Raw genomic sequence first — 17,230 nt, 5'->3', positions numbered from 1 at the left:
TGCTAACGCGACCATCGCTACCTTTACCCGATTGGCAGCTGGAGTATTCTAAACCAAGAAATATTGTTCGGCCCTGGCTTGCTATCCAACATCCTCGGAATCGTCGAAAGGAGGCATACCCGATTGGCAGCTGGAGTATTCTAAACCAAGAAATATTGTTCGGCCCTGGCTTGCTATCCAACATCCTCGGAATCGTCGAAAGGAGGCATAGTCAGTGACGCAGCGCTGGTATTGTCCGTGGAATTGGAATCCAAGTTGTAAGAAGATTCCTCATCATTTGACCCCGTTTTGCCACTGGATTTCCGCATCTCAGCGATACGCAGCCTGAGTTGAGAAGCCACTACAGAGATCCGTTTGTCCGTTTTTTGGGACCGGGAGTTCAACACGCCCACTGACGCTTGCAGCGAATCAACACCTTTCTCCAATTCATCGGTCGCTGATAAGTCGTATTCTAGGCCTAGGTTACTGGTCTGTATGATGTGCGTAATTGAATTATATCTGCAAAAACTAGTTGCTTAAGCGTGCAGGGTAAGCATTCTAGCCAGTAGGCAGAGTTTCAGACACTTCAAGTGAAAAGGGCGTCAGGAAGCCATCTCACCGCAAGGTCTTACCCTAAAAATCAAGGGTAAGCCTCCCTATAAAAGGAAGCCACTTGGAGAGAGAAAGGGGAATCGAATCATCATCATCACTCTTAGGTAGAATTCTCTCGGAGTTCAGTCCTTCAGCCCAGTCCAGAATCTCATTTCTCGCCACTGCCATGGTCACTTGAAGATCTAGATGTTCCCGGAGTTCCAAATCGTCCGTTCCAGCCAGCAAGACCGTAGCTTAGAGATTTCATCGCCCGGAGTGGCGAAACACTTTTATTCGCTTTCGTAGTTTAATTTACTTGCTTTCTTTACGTTGGATCTTTGTTGCTTTTGGATATTTTCTGCTTTTGAAGTACGTGTTGAAGATCTGAACGTGTTTATGCTATGAAGTTGATTTCCGTTTCGGTTATCGTGTTGATTTATTTTCCTTCCTATTTCGCCTAGTTAGCTTAGATCTAAGGTTCCTTGGTGTTTTAAGTGCTGAAACTTTCCTTTCTTTGTTTCCATCAAAATTCCTTTAGTTAAGTGTGGAACTGTTGATCGTGAGTGAATCGCTGCATGTGAAGTCTTGTTTGAGTTTGTTTTCGTTTTCCTGCTGATCAGTATGCGGAGTTGCATTTTCTGTGCTTGATTTAAGATTTGGTGTTCGTATTTGTGGATCTGTGTTCGCGAATTGATAAACTGTGTTTCCGTGTTGAATCTGGAATTGTTTTCTGATTTCAGTTTGTGTTGCTGAAGAAGATGATGTCCTGTCAAATGTTGGGGACCATTTGCTTTTTAGATGCTTTTTGCTTTTTTTTACTTTTTGTCCTTTGCTTTTCGTTATAACCTGCAGATCTGTCAGCCCAGTCACCTTGACTACCACTACCCTCTGAATATTCTGTCTAGCCCAAAATAGAATCCCGTACCTTCCAAATAAATGTCTCCCTATTTCCACGTACACAGCTGCACCCCTACACTCCTTTCTCCATTCTAGTCAGTAGGAAATTACCTTTAAGTTCTTGCCTAGGTAGAGACTCAACCCGAGCGTGGTAGCTAACCAAACCATCCAGAATATCACCACAATAGTTTTAACGCACCATCTCTGTGGGATTCGACCCTTACCATCACTATACTGATCAGTAGAAGTGGGTTGAGGAATTTTTGAAACCAGGGTCTAGGCTTAGTTAGGATCTCTATCCTGACCAGGAGGATATATCCTTGCTTGAACGACACCTAAGCACCCTGAGAAATTCATCGTTTCAAATGGCGCCGTTGCCGGATTGTCTTTGGAAAGATGTGCCATTTACCAGTTGGAATCGAGCATCGAGCATACTGGGCAGTACAGAAAGTGAATATGGATGCTACAGCCTGTGAAGAGGAAAGGAAGCTGCAACTGCAGGAGCTTGAGGAACTTAGATTGGAGTCATTCGATTCCGCCATGTGGTACAAAGAACGAACTAAATTATGGCATGATCGAAATCTGAGGACTAAGGAGCTCCATGTTGGCCAGAAAGTACTACTCTTCCAGTCAAGATTGAAGCTTATGCCAGGGAAACTCAAGTCCAAATGGACAGGACCTTACATCATAACTGCACTCCGGTCCAACGGGGCAGTAGAAATTTCAGGGAGTTTTTCTAACTCTGAACCTTTCATAGTAAATGGGCATAGGTTGAAAATATTCAGGGATAATAGCGAGGTGGGTGTAGTGGATGAAATTCCACTACAGCCACTTACATCGGTTTCATACTGATCAGTAAGATAGGAATTTGGAATTCCGCGCGGCCAGTTTCCCTTTGAGAATAGTATGCATATACTGGCCAAGTTGAATTCCAAATTACCTAATTATTTTTTGCACGCTAGATAATTCCTAAAAATCCAAAAAAAAAAAATATTTTCGGGCCTTAATTTTAATTTGAAGTGCGCATTGACCAAAGGATTGCTTATCTGGTGCTATTTCAAAATGTTATTTAAGTGCCCATTTAAATTAGTCTCCTTTTTTTAGGCAAATAGAGGAGGAATTATGGAAAGGATGAAAATTTGAATTAAAGCTTGTGCAGCTTTTGCAGGGTGACAGCAAGAGAAATAGCGCGTGAGCAGCGGGAAAAGACGCGCGGACCAATCAGAGGCCAGCAACCTCAACCGCCCTTCCCGTCTGAAACGTCGCGACCGGCTACCCCTGATAACCGGTTACAACCACCTGCAACTGCTCTCTCTCACCCGAATTAAACTTACCGTCCCAACACTTTTCCCTCACAAACCCTCATTTTCAATTCGCTTTCAAGAAATCCTTGTTCATCTCTCTCGCGGAAACATCATTCTCAACCCTCAACCCTACCTTTTCACCACTAAATCGCAGATTTCCACTCATGGGGAAGAAAGCTTTCGCCCGGAAAATCAAACCGCGCCGCCAAGAAACCCAGGAGGCACAACCACAGCAAAATCCACCGCCACCAGCACCGACCGCTCAGCCACCACCTATGATTTCCATGGATGCCATGATGGCATTTCTTCGTCAACAGGACCCTACTCGGGACTGGACGGCGGCATTGACTGGTTTTGATCAAATGGGGGGCGTAAGAACCACACCCAGTGAACTCCCGCCTGCGCCGGACAGTCATGCAGCAGATTCAGTGCCGAATTCGGCAGAGCTCGACGCTATCACCGCACATTACGACTCCGACTCTGAGGAGCGTACGAAAAAGTTGAGTCAAGGCAAGACAACTCCGGAGGGGAGCGAAGGAACAGAGAAAACGCCCGAAGCGGAGCCGGTAGTTCAAGAAGTGAGAAGGCCGGAAATAGATTTGAATGAATCGGCCAGAAAACAAGGCCTAATGACAGACGAAGAATTTGACTCGATTCTGAACAGGGTCAACCAAGGTGAAGAGGCTGACGGGATGGCTGAGGGTCTGGACCTCGCATCCAGGTCAGTAGGCCACAGGGAGACCGGTCCTACTACCCAGTACCCATTTTCAACACAAGCTGAGAAAGAACCCGAAGTAGAGAACGACAAAGTTGAGGAGGAAGCCAGGTACCAGATAGAAAGAAAAAGGAAAGGAAAAGCCGTTGTGAAGAACAAGCCGAGTACCAAAAAACTGCGTACCGTGAACACAGGCATCGTGATCACTAAGGCTGACCAGAGGACCCCATAAAACCGGCAAACACAGAGTGACAGTGAATATGAGATCAGTGAAGAATCTGAATCCGATAGCGATACGACCATGGAAGATGAGGAGTACAAGGAGCAGCAACTCCCTAACGATCATCGGGAGCTATTGCATCCACCTGCAGAACCACTCCGATATAAGCGTTGGACGGTGGAGCTCACAGATGACGTGGTGGAGGGGATGCAATTTTTTGACTCCAAGGAGCTCCAATCCATCTATCGCACCAAGAACGCAAAAGGCAAGAAGGTTAAGTGTGGAAAGGTAATTCATCTCCCCTCGTTAGATGAATTGAAGGTTCGGGAATCGTTTCTCGCCCTTTTCCACGAATTGGGTTTTGAATGGCTGTTAAGGAATGAGAATTTGAATGTTCCGGTCGATTTGGCCAAAGAATTTTTCGCGACCTTTCGATTCAAGGTCACAACGGATTTGGATGTAGAGTGCATCAGTTTCAGAGTATTTGGAGGAGAGATTAGGATGAATTTGATTGAATGGACTGTTCGGCTAGGGATATGCAGTTTGGAGGAGGCCATAGGGCCCGAGTGGAGAGATAGGGAGCGGGGGATTCCCCGCAGGCATGTGGACTTTGAGCCCCAGGTAGCTTGGGAAGAGCTTACTCACCCCGGGGCAGGACAGTTTCAGTCCACTATCTCCCGATCTATCCATCTCAACGATCCTAATCTACGCCTGGTTCAACTCTTCTTGGGTTACAACCTTTTAGGACAGTCGAATTCGGCAGTCCGGACATCGATGACGGAATTGTATCTTATGTGGTGTGCCAAGAGAGGCAAGAAGTTGCACTTAGGGTTCTGGACTACATACACATGTCACCTCATCGCTACCCACCCAGCACGGAATATTTCCCTCTGCCATATATTGGGAATCTTTGTGAGAAACAACGTCACCGTTTCAGAGGACAAAGACTTAACCCCCTTGACGATGGTGGACGCCCCAGGATTGTTTGATACCCCCTATTCGTCCGGACGAATGCAGTATACATGAGGCAAGGCGTGCCACACTTCTACGCGATGGGAGAGGAAGCTACACCCACTGCTCGGTTGGCAGCAGCTCATGAAGCACCGGCACACGACCAGAGACAAGAGGGGATGGAAAAAGCTGTGGAGAAGATAGCGGAGGGAAGCAGACAGATAAGGGCAGAAATGATCGGATTGGCATCGGACCAGGAACAACGTCAAGCCAGAATGGAGAAGGAAATGGATGAAGTTAGAGATGAGAATAAGCAATTGAAAGCAGAGATGGTCAAGCTAGCGGCAGTGATGGAAAGGATGTTGGAGAGATCTGCAGAGCAGAAGACATTGGCTCAAAAGCAAGACGCTATGGAGACGTTAGTGACTACTTTGGGAGAGGAAAACCATCGATTGATCACGGAGATGGGCCGGATGGCATCCGTGATAGATGTGTTGTTGGAAGAAGTGACCAGCCGGAAGAAAGAACAAGCTACAGGAACAAGCGGCCATGGAGGCCAGGACGATGAGACCCACCCACCAGAGACAATGATAGACGAGCCCGAGGAAGAGAACGCCGAGGTGCCGGCAGCAGCCGAGGAACCGGCGAAGGAGAGTGAGGATCACACTGGAACGGAAGAGGAACCCCTGGAAAAGCAGCCTACACCACCTGCCCCACGGAGGAGCAGGAGACTTCGCTAAGACCACCCCCATCTGACCAGTTAGTTTTTTTTTTTTTTTTCTCGTTTTTAGCTCTTCGTTTGTTTTAATTGTGTTTTTTGTGTCTAGGTAGTATAATTTCTGTTTGTGCGCAAACCCCGTTCATAACACTTAGCCTATTCTATAGTCTAAGTGTGAGAAGTTAAGGGTTTGTCTTTTGACGCATGTGTTGTGTTTTCTGTTTTTCGTAAGCATGATTGACGCACACTTAGTCCGTTGCACGGCCTAAGTGTGAGGAGTTTTGTATATATATATGTGTTTTGTTGGTTGCTGTTTAGGTTTTCAAAATCTCACACTTAGCCTATTCCATAGTCTAAGTGTGAGAAGTTTTAGTTTTAATTTGTTGTTTTTGTCTGTTTGTCTATGTGTCCATCATACTGGCCATTACCTTTTCCACTTCACAGCCCTATCTGAGGGCAGACACTTGTGACGTGGGAGGGGGGACGCAATGACCAGTATGATGAGTATGTGTATATGTGTAGTTTTTGTGTTCGTGCTTGTGTTAGTGTCCTGTTAGGTTTAGTTTTTTTATTTTGTGTGTTGATTGGGCTTAAAACTCAACCGTCTTGAGCTGACGGTGAAGGGAACTGAGGGAGATAAGACGTGCTGGAAAACCGAAACCACCCTCCCTAGTACCTCCTAGTCAGGATAGATGATGTGAGTATGAGAGAAACGCCCATACTTAGAGCCAAGCGCGAAAGCCCTCTTAAAATGTGAGTTATAAGCTTTAAGTTGAACCACTTTCCACATATATGGAAAAGAAAGAGAGGCTGCCACAAATTGCCTAGGATGAAGTGACCACGGGTAGCAAAGACTGAAGGCAGTAGGAAACCCCCCATCTGAAAAAAAAAAAAAAAAAAAAAAACCACCCTTAGAACCTTTTTTCCTAACTCTTTTACCCAGATAAATACCCCTAGCCACTGGGACTGTGTGTGTGCAAAGCGTGAGGCGAATGAAGCCTACTGGTCAGAAAGATGTACAAGAAAGCAGACTCCAGCTGGGCAAGAAGGTTCGGAAGAAAATCGACCAGGGAGTTATCCCGGGTCCACAAAAAGAAAAAAAAGGGAGAAGAAGAAGGAATAAGGGTGGCAAAGCCAAAAAAAAAAAAAAAGATTGTGGAGAAAAATGGTCAGAAACTTGACCACAAAAAAAGAGAAGGAATAAGGGTGGCAAAACCACAAGATGATACTGAACAGTTGGAGACCCAAGCCAGAAGCGCCAGCTAAAAAGCAACTGATCAAAAGCCTACAGCACACACTTCTCCCGCATTAATAAAATAGAAATGTTGAAAACTTAGAGCCTTAGGAACATCTACCCCAAAACGCTGCAACCCAATAGCCCCATTACAAGCCTTTAAGTCCTTCAGTAGCTGCACGTGAGATCTAAGTCCGAAGCAAGTGTGGTTGAGCATATTGAGAGAATGCGGTCCTAACATTCCTGGTGAGGTATGAGAGTTTGGGCGATCTTGACAAACGGATGTACTGACCAGGAAGGAATGGGGGGTGGCAGGAGTTCAAGGCTGTCTAAGGCCGGATTGCACCAGATCCCGAGGTAAGGGATGGTTGAAAATATAGCCCAAATCTTTGTGTTTTTGTGTTTGTGTGTTTGTGTGTTTTTTTTTTTCTGTGTTTGACCAAGTGTTTTTCTTTGCGTCGAGTCTAGTTTAGGTAGAGTCGGTCAGGGGAGTAACCAGGCTAGAATTTGACTTATTCGTTTTTGTTTGTTCTTCACGCTTGAGGACAAGCATGTGGTAAGTGTGAGCAGTTTGATAAGTCGTATTCTAGGCCTAGGTTACTGGTCAGTATGATGTGCGTAATTGAATTATATCTGCAAAAACTAGTTGCTTAAGCGTGCAGGGTAAGCATTCTAGCCAGTAGGCAGAGTTTCAGACACTTCAAGTGAAAAGGGCGTCAGGACGATTACGTACTGACCAGTATACATGCAAATATGGCTCGAGATGGAGAATGAGGATAGCTGGGACTGCTCAATCACAATTAAGGGCAAAGAAGTCATCTCACCGCAAGGTCTTACCCTAAAAATCAAGGGTAAGCCTCCCTATAAAAGGAAGCCACTTGGAGAGAGAAAGGGGAATCGAATCATCATCATCACTCTTAGGTAGAATTCTCTCGGAGTTCAGTCCTTCAGCCCAGTCCAGAATCTCATTTCTCGCCACTGCCATGGTCACTTGAAGATCTAGATGTTCCCGGAGTTCCAAATCGTCCGTTCCAGCCAGCAAGACCGTAGCTTAGAGATTTCATCGCCCGGAGTGGCGAAACACTTTTATTCGCTTTCGTAGTTTAATTTACTTGCTTTCTTTACGTTGGATCTTTGTTGCTTTTGGATATTTTCTGCTTTTGAAGTACTTGTTGAAGATTTGAACGTGTTTATGCTATGAAGTTGATTTCCGTTTCGGTTATCGTGTTGATTTATTTTCCTTCCTATTTCGCCTAGTTAGCTTAGATCTAAGGTTCCTTGGTGTTTTAAGTGCTGAAACTTTCCTTTCTTTGTTTCCATCAAAATTCCTTTAGTTAAGTGTGGAACTGTTGATCGTGAGTGAATCGCTGCATGTGAAGTCTTGTTTGAGTTCGTTTTCGTTTTCCTGCTGATCAGTATGCGGAGTTGCATTTTCTGTGCTTGATTTAAGATTTGGTGTTCGTATTTGTGGATCTGTGTTCGCGAATAGAATAAACTGTGTTTCCGTGTTGAATCTGGAATTGTTTTCTGATTTCAGTTTGTGTTGCTGAAGAAGATGATGTCCTGTCAAATGTTGGGGACCACTTGCTTTTTAGATGCTTTTTGCTTTTTTTTACTTTTTGTCCTTTGCTTTTCGTTATAACCTGCAGATCTGTCAGCCCAGTCACCTTGACTACCACTACCCTCTGAATATTCTGTCTAGCCCAAAATAGAATCCCGTACCTTCCAAATATTTCCTGTTACAAAAATGTCTCCCTATTTCCACGTACACAGCTGCACCCCTACACTCCTTTCTCCATTCTAGTCAGTAGGAAATTACCTTTAAGTTCTTGCCTAGGTAGAGACTCAACCCGAGCGTGGTAGCTAACCAAACCATCCAGAATATCACCACAATAGTTTTAACGCACCATCTCTGTGGGATTCGACCCTTACCACCACTATACTGATTAGTAGAAGTGGGTTGAGGAATTTTTGAAACCAGGGTCTAGGCTTAGTTAGGATCTCTATCCTGACCAGTATGATATATCCTTGCTTGAACGACACCTAAGCACCCTGAGAAATTCATCGTTTCAGTCGCCTTCTCTAAGCCATCCAACTAAGCCATCCAACCGGGAGTCCGTACTACGAGTACCAACCACCATGTTCACCGCACCAATTTGTTAGAGTTAAGGCCACCGGAATATAGGAGCACGAGGAGTGCTCAAGATTATCAGTTTGGGAGATTCACTATATGCCGTAAACACAAAGGAACCAATGAATATGGGAAAGGAGAACTCGGCTTTATTGATTTAATGAATGGAATTGAAATGAATTTGAAAGAACAATCCTCACCAAGGAGGCCTGCGAATAATTCGCCCAAAATACTGATTTCTCAAAGATGATTTCTCCTCTCTCGGTTCCTCAATATATATAGGCTTACAATAACAACTAAAGCTAAAGAGATGCAACAATAAATCAGGAAATAACAACTAACTACTGCCGAGATTTTCTAGCATTAACTCCTTCTGTTACTCGGGCGTTTGGTTGGGCCAAACTACCTTCATGCTTCCGCGCTTGTACACTCTCCAGCGCGTATCAACCCAAATGCAACCAACTAAATTTTTGTCGAGGGCAATGTAGTTAAGATCCATGTTTTATTTCTTACCAAGGCCAGAAACTCCTCTAGCATAGCCTTCTTGCACACAGCAACAAGAAGGACAACAATATAGTTTTTGGGAATAACACAAGAAGGGTCTTCAGTGGAAGTGGTGTTCAGTAGACCTTGGGTTTTTGAATCCTAGCTTTACCTCGGGTGACCATAGGGTGAGCATTAGCAGGAGGAGGATTGGGAGAGTTGAGAGTAGTTGAAGTGATGATGGGAGATGAGACAAAAGTGTGGGTTTCATTAGAGGATACAAGAGAGGTAGAAGCATTATGATATTAAGGAGTAGAAGGCTGTGGTGAGTCTAAGGAGGGAGTGATGGTGTTAGGTGTGGGCAAAAGAACTGAATTAGTAGGCTCAGAAGAAGCTAAAGTGAAGGGAAAAGGAAAGTTGGGGGAGGTATTTTCAGTGGCTGAAGTGGAAAATGTATAAGATGCTGCTGAAGCAAGGAAAGGAGGAAAATAAGTTTCATCAAAAAGAATATCTCTTGTAACAACAGTTTTGCCACTAGGGAGTAAGGCCTTGTATCCTTTATGATGTGAACTATATCCAAGGAATATGGCTACATCATAAATATATTGGAGTTTGTGTGTATTATAGAGTCTAAGATGGGGATAACATAGGCAACCAAAGACCTGAAGATGATGATAGTCAGGTTTTATATTGAAAAGTTTCTCAAAAGGAGAAGTAAAAGAGAGAGACTTAGCAGGCAGATGTGAATGCATATTCCCAAAAGACAGAAGGTAAATTAGCTTGGGCTAGTAAAACAAGAGCCATTTCAATGATGTGAAGATATTTTCTTTTGGTCAAACCATTTTGCTGAGGGGTGCACGGGCAAGAAATCTTGTGATATATTCCATGTTCATTCATAAAAGAAGTGAGTCCCTTAAACTCTCTCCCCCTGATGCACTGTTTATTAGCACTAAATAAACCTGCAAGTATACAGAGTATATATAGTATAGCTAAGGGACAGTACCGGATATCGAACACAGGGAAAACAATAACAGATTGGCTATCTTCTACTAAGCTTCGTTCACTATTTGAAAAACCGAAAGTTTTGGAGATTTTGAAAACTAAAAACAGTTTGAAAGCAATAAAATAACTAATTGCAAATAATTAAAGAGGTAAAATATGAGTGATAAGAGAATTCCAGGGATGTGCGTTCACAGTTATGGTTATACAAATTCCAACTACAATACCCTAGCACAGTTTATACTTCGATAGAACGAGTCACATAAGTTTTGCCCATGCGGTACAAGCATAGATTACTAACACTAGGGTTGTCAATCCTAGATTCGTAACTCCTAAAAGCTCCTAAGACTCTTGAAAAGTCCTCACTCTCAATTAACAGTGTCGTTTTAAGGGAAACTAATTGTAGTGTCTACTAAGTGGATCTAACTCGTCAACCTCCTCTCACGATTATGTAGCAAGTTATATTAAATCATCACCGAATGTGTCACTCAAACGTGAAGTATTATGGAACAACTTAGGGAAGAAATGAAGTAAAAACAAAATGGATATTAAATAGAAAACGAAATTGTATAACCAAAGTCGTTACTAACACATCCCTAGAATCCTATGAATTTAGTTACACATAATTGAATAATCTAAAAATATAGAATGAAGGGAAAACAAAAAGAACATAAGAACTAAAGCAATAAAACCCAAAGGTTGAATCCTTGTAGCATTGATATCCTCTTGATTTCTTCTTCAACCTCTTGCACAACTCTCTCAAATTTATGCTCTAGAATTATAAGGCAAAAAGAAGATGATTTGTTGAAGAGGTTTGAGGGGGTATATATAGGTTTGAAAAATGTTTAATCATGGTAAAAGGTGTCCTCCAAGTAATAGGAAAGATGAAATTTTCGTGCCCCATAGGTTAAGGAAAAGATTTGGCTTCACAAGTGATGTAAATCAAATAATACTAATTCTACTCAAAGATTTCTACTGATTTTTATATGAAAATCATCTATCAATTAATTATTGAAATTTAATTATTATATATTAATTGGTATATTTTGTGATTCACGTGTGGGTACAAAGCTTAAATTTTGGATAAATAAATTGAATTTTATTTGTTTTGACAGCAAATTAGCAAGGGGCCCATCAATTACTTGAAAGATGAAAGAAGCCCAATATTTTAAATATGTGGCGTGACCTATTTGGAGGAGAAGAAAAAAACGTACATATAAAAAGGGGGAGCAGAGGACTTTGGAGGAGAGACACCACTTTTGAGAGAAAAACAAAGAGAAATACATATATACTTCCATTGAGCAATTGAGGAAAGGAGGGACGGTTCTGGGAGAATTTAGCGTGAGAAAGAGAGAAGAGAAAGGACAAAATTCCAGCCATCATCTACTCCAAATTTACTCCATGGTTTCTAGGGTTTTATCTTCATTTATCATTGTTCTTGGTTTAATTATGTTAGGCTAAAAATCTTGTGCTACTCCAAACACGTAGCATGACATTTTGATTTCGTGATTTATTCTATGCTCGTTTTTATCTCATGTTCGTTATTACTACTTATTTAATTGAATGAATTTATTACTTTAGGTGTATCTTCAGTGATAATTCTATAGTCTTGATTTAATGCCTCTTTAGCTTGAATTGAGATGGATTGTGGTGGTAATGAATTATTAATTGGAATTGTTTAGATGACAACTTGATAATGGATTTTGATCTTAATTGCAATTGTACTTTGAATCTCGCGCTTCCGTAGGGTTCTTAGGATTATTGAATTTGGTTTAAAGTGTAAGTGTTTAGATATTCTTTGACTAGTTGATGTTTAGCATGTTTGGTGCTTGCATGTTGATTTATTTTAAATTGTCCCGAACGTATGAGATAGAATTGAATGCATAGGATTAATCTGTGTCTTGTCAGCAAGTGTTTGGAATAACAATTGTCTCACTTGTGTTAATTTGAATTCAACTTTATTTTTCATTATTTTCAGAAAATAAACTTCAAACAAAAACCTTCATCTTTATTGTTATTTTATTTATTTGGAGTTAAACGAACTTACCTTCCCTGTGGATCGACACCTTAAATTACTACACACGAAGTTGTACTCTTACAGTGAAGTGGTAATATTAGGGATAATTTTGTGAACTTGAGTGCATATCTATTCTGATTTAAAAAGTCCTAAAATTACACATCAACAAGGTAATGTCTTCTTTCATTCTTTAAATTTCTGCCTAAATTCTGCATTTGACAGCTTTGCGCGACCTTCGTAAAATGGCTATAACTTTCTCCACAGAACTCCGATTGAGATGATCTTGGTACCAACGCGAAGCTATTTCGAAGACGAAGTGAATGACATGTAGAACGCCCTGATTGAACTTCAGATAGTCAGAAAAATGAGTTTGAACACAAGCTGTCATGCGCCACATTTTCCCAGCAGGCCGATGCACCTTGGCCAGCGGTCGTTGTGGTTTGATCCGTAGCCTCTGCCTCTCAAACAGCATTCGCTACACTTTATTCCAGCGGTCGCTGGCAATCGTCCTGTAGCTTCTGGATCTCTTGGAGCGGTAGCTGCGCACTCCCCAACGGTCGCTGGGCGTGTTCTTCGTTTCAGCACAACTTTATCCGGAGCGGACTGCTACTGGCTCAGTGGTCGTTGGGCCCCAACGGCCGCTGTATGGGTTGCAGCGGACCGCTGGGCGTCTCAAAGGCTCCAGATTTCCAACTTCGACTTTTTGTTGTCTTTTTAGGCTCATATGCATATTTCTCACAAAACACGTCAAAATATCAAAATAGACAAAATATGCAAAATATAGACATAAATTGTGATTTTGATAATAAAAAGGGACCAAATAAAGGCCTTAAAACAGTGCAAAATCCGAGCGTATCATCCCCCCAATCACTTTGAAGACATTTGATAGAACAATTTAGTTGATTCTCAACCAAGGATTTGAAGTGCTTAAATGCAGTAAACACATCTCTCTTAATTTTCAACCGGTAAAGCCAAGTATATCTAGTGTATTGGTCAATGAAACTAACATAATAGGAAATACCATTTCTGGAAAGAACAAGAATGGTCCCCAAACATCACTTTGAAGTAATTGGTGAGTAGCAGAATGTTGAGACTGAGATAAAACATATGGCAGCATGAGACTTTTAGCAATGCAGCAAGGGTGACACAAAATACTTGATTTCATTGAATGTAAAAGGAGTATTACATGATTGTGGAGCCTTTTCAACGGAATCAAAATTACAATGGCCAAGTCTTTTGTCCCAAATGTCTATTCCTATTTTAACAGAAGTTGAGGTACTAAAAACAGAAGGCGAAGATCCTAGAATGGTAGTGCAGGCTGTAGGTAAGCTAGAGCCTTGGCCTTTTTGGAAGACAGGAAATCTGGAAACATGACATTTCTTCAGTTTGTGGATGAGAAATCGGTAGAGACCTTGATTAGGAGTGCCTTTGAGGATGATATCCTTGGATGATAAATCCTTCACAAGATAAAAATGAGGGTGAAATTCAAAAAGACATTGTTGTCAAGAGCAAATTGAGAGACACAGAGTATAATTTTTGGTGATTTGAGGGACATGTAAACGGTTTTGTCATAATTGCAGCTCTAGAGTTAACATCAGTAGAAGAATGGAAAAGAGATTGACCAATATTAGAGATAGAAATACTTTGATCATTACTAAGTTGAAGAGAGGTACCTCCACTGTACTCAGCACTTGTGTACATGTTAGAGAGATCATTGGAGGTATGGTTTGTGGCACCTGAATCAGGGTACCAGGAGGAGGTAGTGCTACCTTCAAAACTGTATTCAGATGGAGCAGGTCCAGGATTGTGATGGTGAGGAGTGAGAGTTATTCTCTATTGCACAATATTTGCAGAAGGAGTGGGTGGCTGATGTGGAATGGAATATGTTTGATGTGGTTGGTATTGTTGTCTTCAAGGTCCTATCGAGGAAGAAGAAGTAAAATTATGCTCAAACCTGTACCAATATCGATCTGCAGAGTGTCCAGGTTTTTGACAGACTTGATAGACAAGTCTTTGGCCTGAGAATCTGCCTCCTCTACCTCCCCTTCCCCCTCTAAAGCTATTGAATCTGCCACCAAAACCTCTTCTAGAATGTTGCTGGTTGTCTTTGTTATGTTGGATGTGACCATCATATCTGTTCCTAGAAGCTTGAATCATGTTAGCTGAAGGCTGTGTACTGTTAGTGTTGATGTTGGTTCCTTTGGAGAACTCCAATCTAAACTCAAAACTCAGGAGCAAGCTTGTAACATCTGGAACTGACCAAGCTTCACCTCTTGAGGTGATAGTCACCATGACTGGATCATACTCAAACCCTAGTCCAGCCAGGATATAAAGGATTTTATCTTCTTCCATAATCCTACAGCCAACTGACCCCAACAAATCACAACACAATTTCACTTTGTTGAGGTACTCTCTCATGGAGAGAGAGTCTTTCTTCATAGTCTACAGTTACAATTTGTACTGCATTACTTTGGCCTTCGATTGGCTAGAGTAGTTAGTCTCCAAGGAACGCCATATATCTTTGTTGGTGTTGAGCCACACTATCATCATCATGGTGTTTTCTGAAAAGGAGGATTGGATTCATGCCAAGAGAAGCTGATCTTGACGATGCCATGATATGAAAGTTGGATTCAACTGCATCTCATCCAAATTTTCAACAAAGACAAACTATGGGGGAACATCTTACTCACCAGTGAGGAAATGCTCAAGGCCGTAGCCCCTCACAGTAGCCAAGATTTGCTGTTTCCATATGAGAAAGTTGTTTTCTGTTAATTTAAAAGAGAGAAAATGATTTTATGCTGAGAAGGGAACAAAAGTATTCTTGGAAACCGAGCTTGACCTCATGGACTTCCTGTGCTCAGATTAGACATTTTAAAATAACAAATAGAAAGAAGACAACAAAATAGAGGAAAGGAAAGGGAGACGGATCCTCAATATGGCTCTGATACCATATTGAAGATCCCCATGAATTTACATAAAGAAAGTATGATCAAAGAAGCCATGAATAAGACAACACAGAATGTATTTTTGATTGAAGATAAAGCTGTGAAACTTAAAGCATTACAAGGTAGCCTCTAACCTTTTATACTAGCTAGAGGAAGGACCAAAATGTAGGGCATAAGCCATAGTTTTAATTAGACTATTAACTAGCTAAACAAGATTATGAAATTGAACAATCAAACTAATTGCACCTCTCACATGCTTGTAGGAATATTCGAAATCATCCTCCACATACTACGAGTGTAACGGCCACCTATTTTATTTCCTAAGCCTTTTGGAAAAAAAAACGACTTATTAGTACATTAGTTTCGCACCTAGTTTGTTTTACCACACGTGGTGATCGAGCGTTATGTATGAAGTATGTTTCAAGTGGTGAATGAAAATAGTTCTATTACAATATTTAATATTCTTATAGTCCGCTTGTAAAGTCCGAGTTACAAATGAAAATTCATAAACGTTTTTACATCGAGTTCGAGTTCAATATTAGAATAAAAATAGCAGCACAACTTCTAACATCATGAGGGTCGTGCCATGAGGCGCATGCTTGTCCCGGACAGCCCCGTTTCACGCCCTCTGGATCTTGCTCGATAATCACGTCTTTCGCTTCCACTACCTACACGAAAGAATAGAACACGTGTTAAATACACTTTTTGACATCAAATTGAGATGAGACGTTTGACGAAATTGCATCATATCAAGCACGTTTACCGAACGACGACACACATTTCCAAACGACAGTCGTACTTGCTTGCCGTCATTTTGAGTGACAAGATGTATGATTCTTGCCATTTATGATATAGTGAACGAAAGAGGTGACAACATGCCTCATTTTGCAAAATGTCCATAACCTTGGTAATGCATCCCCTTTATAAATCAAGCTTTTTGACCATATAAATACTATACCACTTCATCCTCTACTTCTTTTGTTCCTCCCACAAAATCTCCAAACAAAATTATCTCATAGTGAGGATCAAGTAAGTGCTTGAAGAAGGAAGTCAAGTTTCTACACACTACCTTCCTTTCCTCTTTTTCTCAAGGTATCTATCTTTAAACAATTTTGATTTCCTAGTTTTACATCACATTTTGCTTAATTCAATCACACCATGATAGTAAACTTCTTTCCAATTATTCTCATCCTTATCAACATCAATAGACCAAACATTACTCACAATTTCATGCTCAACTTAGGCTTTGAACATAGGGCTCCTAGTCAATACTCTTGCAATACACTTTTCATTCGTTGTCAATACTCCTCTTCAGGAACCAACTTTTGAAAATAAAATTTCATGTTGTGATTTACTCTAGTAATTAAAGCCATTTTATATTCTTCTCTTCCGAAGATAATAAGACATAACACATAATATAATAGCCAAGAAGATTGTATTAAGCTTGTTACCTTAAGACGAGAGAGCGTAGCATAGACTTGTTAAAGCCGATGCCACTGCCCTCGGGGTGCAGCCACTGCCCGAAATGCACCACTGCTGCCTCTACCGGACAACCACCGTTGCTGCTGCTGTCACTCGGCGGCAGCAACCGCTTCCTCCTCCTGAGCAGCCCAATGCTGCCCCGCTGCCCCGAGCGAACCCCGCTGCACTCTTCTCCATTCACTCAGTGAACCCGATGCCTAAAAAACACCAAACCGAGAAAGAAAAGTGTGTGTGGTATGTTCAAACGTGGGTATGAGCATGGTGTGCGAAATGAGAAGATGAAGGAAAGGAGAGAAAATGACGAACCTGACGGCGGAGGTCGGGGCAGCGAACGGACGCTGAGGAGTCAGCCACGACCGGCGGCGCCAAGGCGGCCGAGAGACGACGACTGCACGACTACAGGTGAGCAGTGATGAAATGGTGGTTGAGTGGAGTTGGTGGTCCGTCGCATCACTTTCGTAGGCTTTTCGTGGCATATGTCTTCGTACATATGACCATGTGTTTACAACTCCTTCCGTTGTGCACTATTGTAGTATTATGTACTAGATGGGTCATAAGAACAAT

At 41.9% G+C, this 17,230-nt stretch overlaps 2 long non-coding RNA genes across 2 annotated transcripts; both read right to left on the bottom strand.

The window, feature by feature from the left end:
* Nucleotides 1-13,381: 13,381 nt before the first annotated feature.
* LOC121763050 lies at nt 13,382-14,980 on the bottom strand. The gene is made up of 2 exons (XR_006042338.1): nt 13,913-14,980; nt 13,382-13,696 (listed from the first exon to the last, which is right to left on the bottom strand). It is a non-coding gene; the product is annotated as an uncharacterized LOC121763050 (long non-coding RNA).
* An 809-nt stretch (nt 14,981-15,789) lies between these two features.
* Nucleotides 15,790-17,028, bottom strand: LOC121763053. Its single transcript, XR_006042341.1, has 3 exons — nt 16,973-17,028; nt 16,636-16,863; nt 15,790-15,852 (listed from the first exon to the last, which is right to left on the bottom strand). It is a non-coding gene; the product is annotated as an uncharacterized LOC121763053 (long non-coding RNA).
* Between the last annotated feature and the right edge of the window lie 202 nt (nt 17,029-17,230).

The sequence above is a fragment of the Salvia splendens genome, chromosome 13 (genome assembly GCF_004379255.2).
Source record: "Salvia splendens isolate huo1 chromosome 13, SspV2, whole genome shotgun sequence".
NCBI lineage: Eukaryota > Viridiplantae > Streptophyta > Magnoliopsida > Lamiales > Lamiaceae > Salvia > Salvia splendens.
Note: the sequence above shows the minus strand (reverse complement) of the source record. Positions and strands in the feature narration are given on the sequence as shown.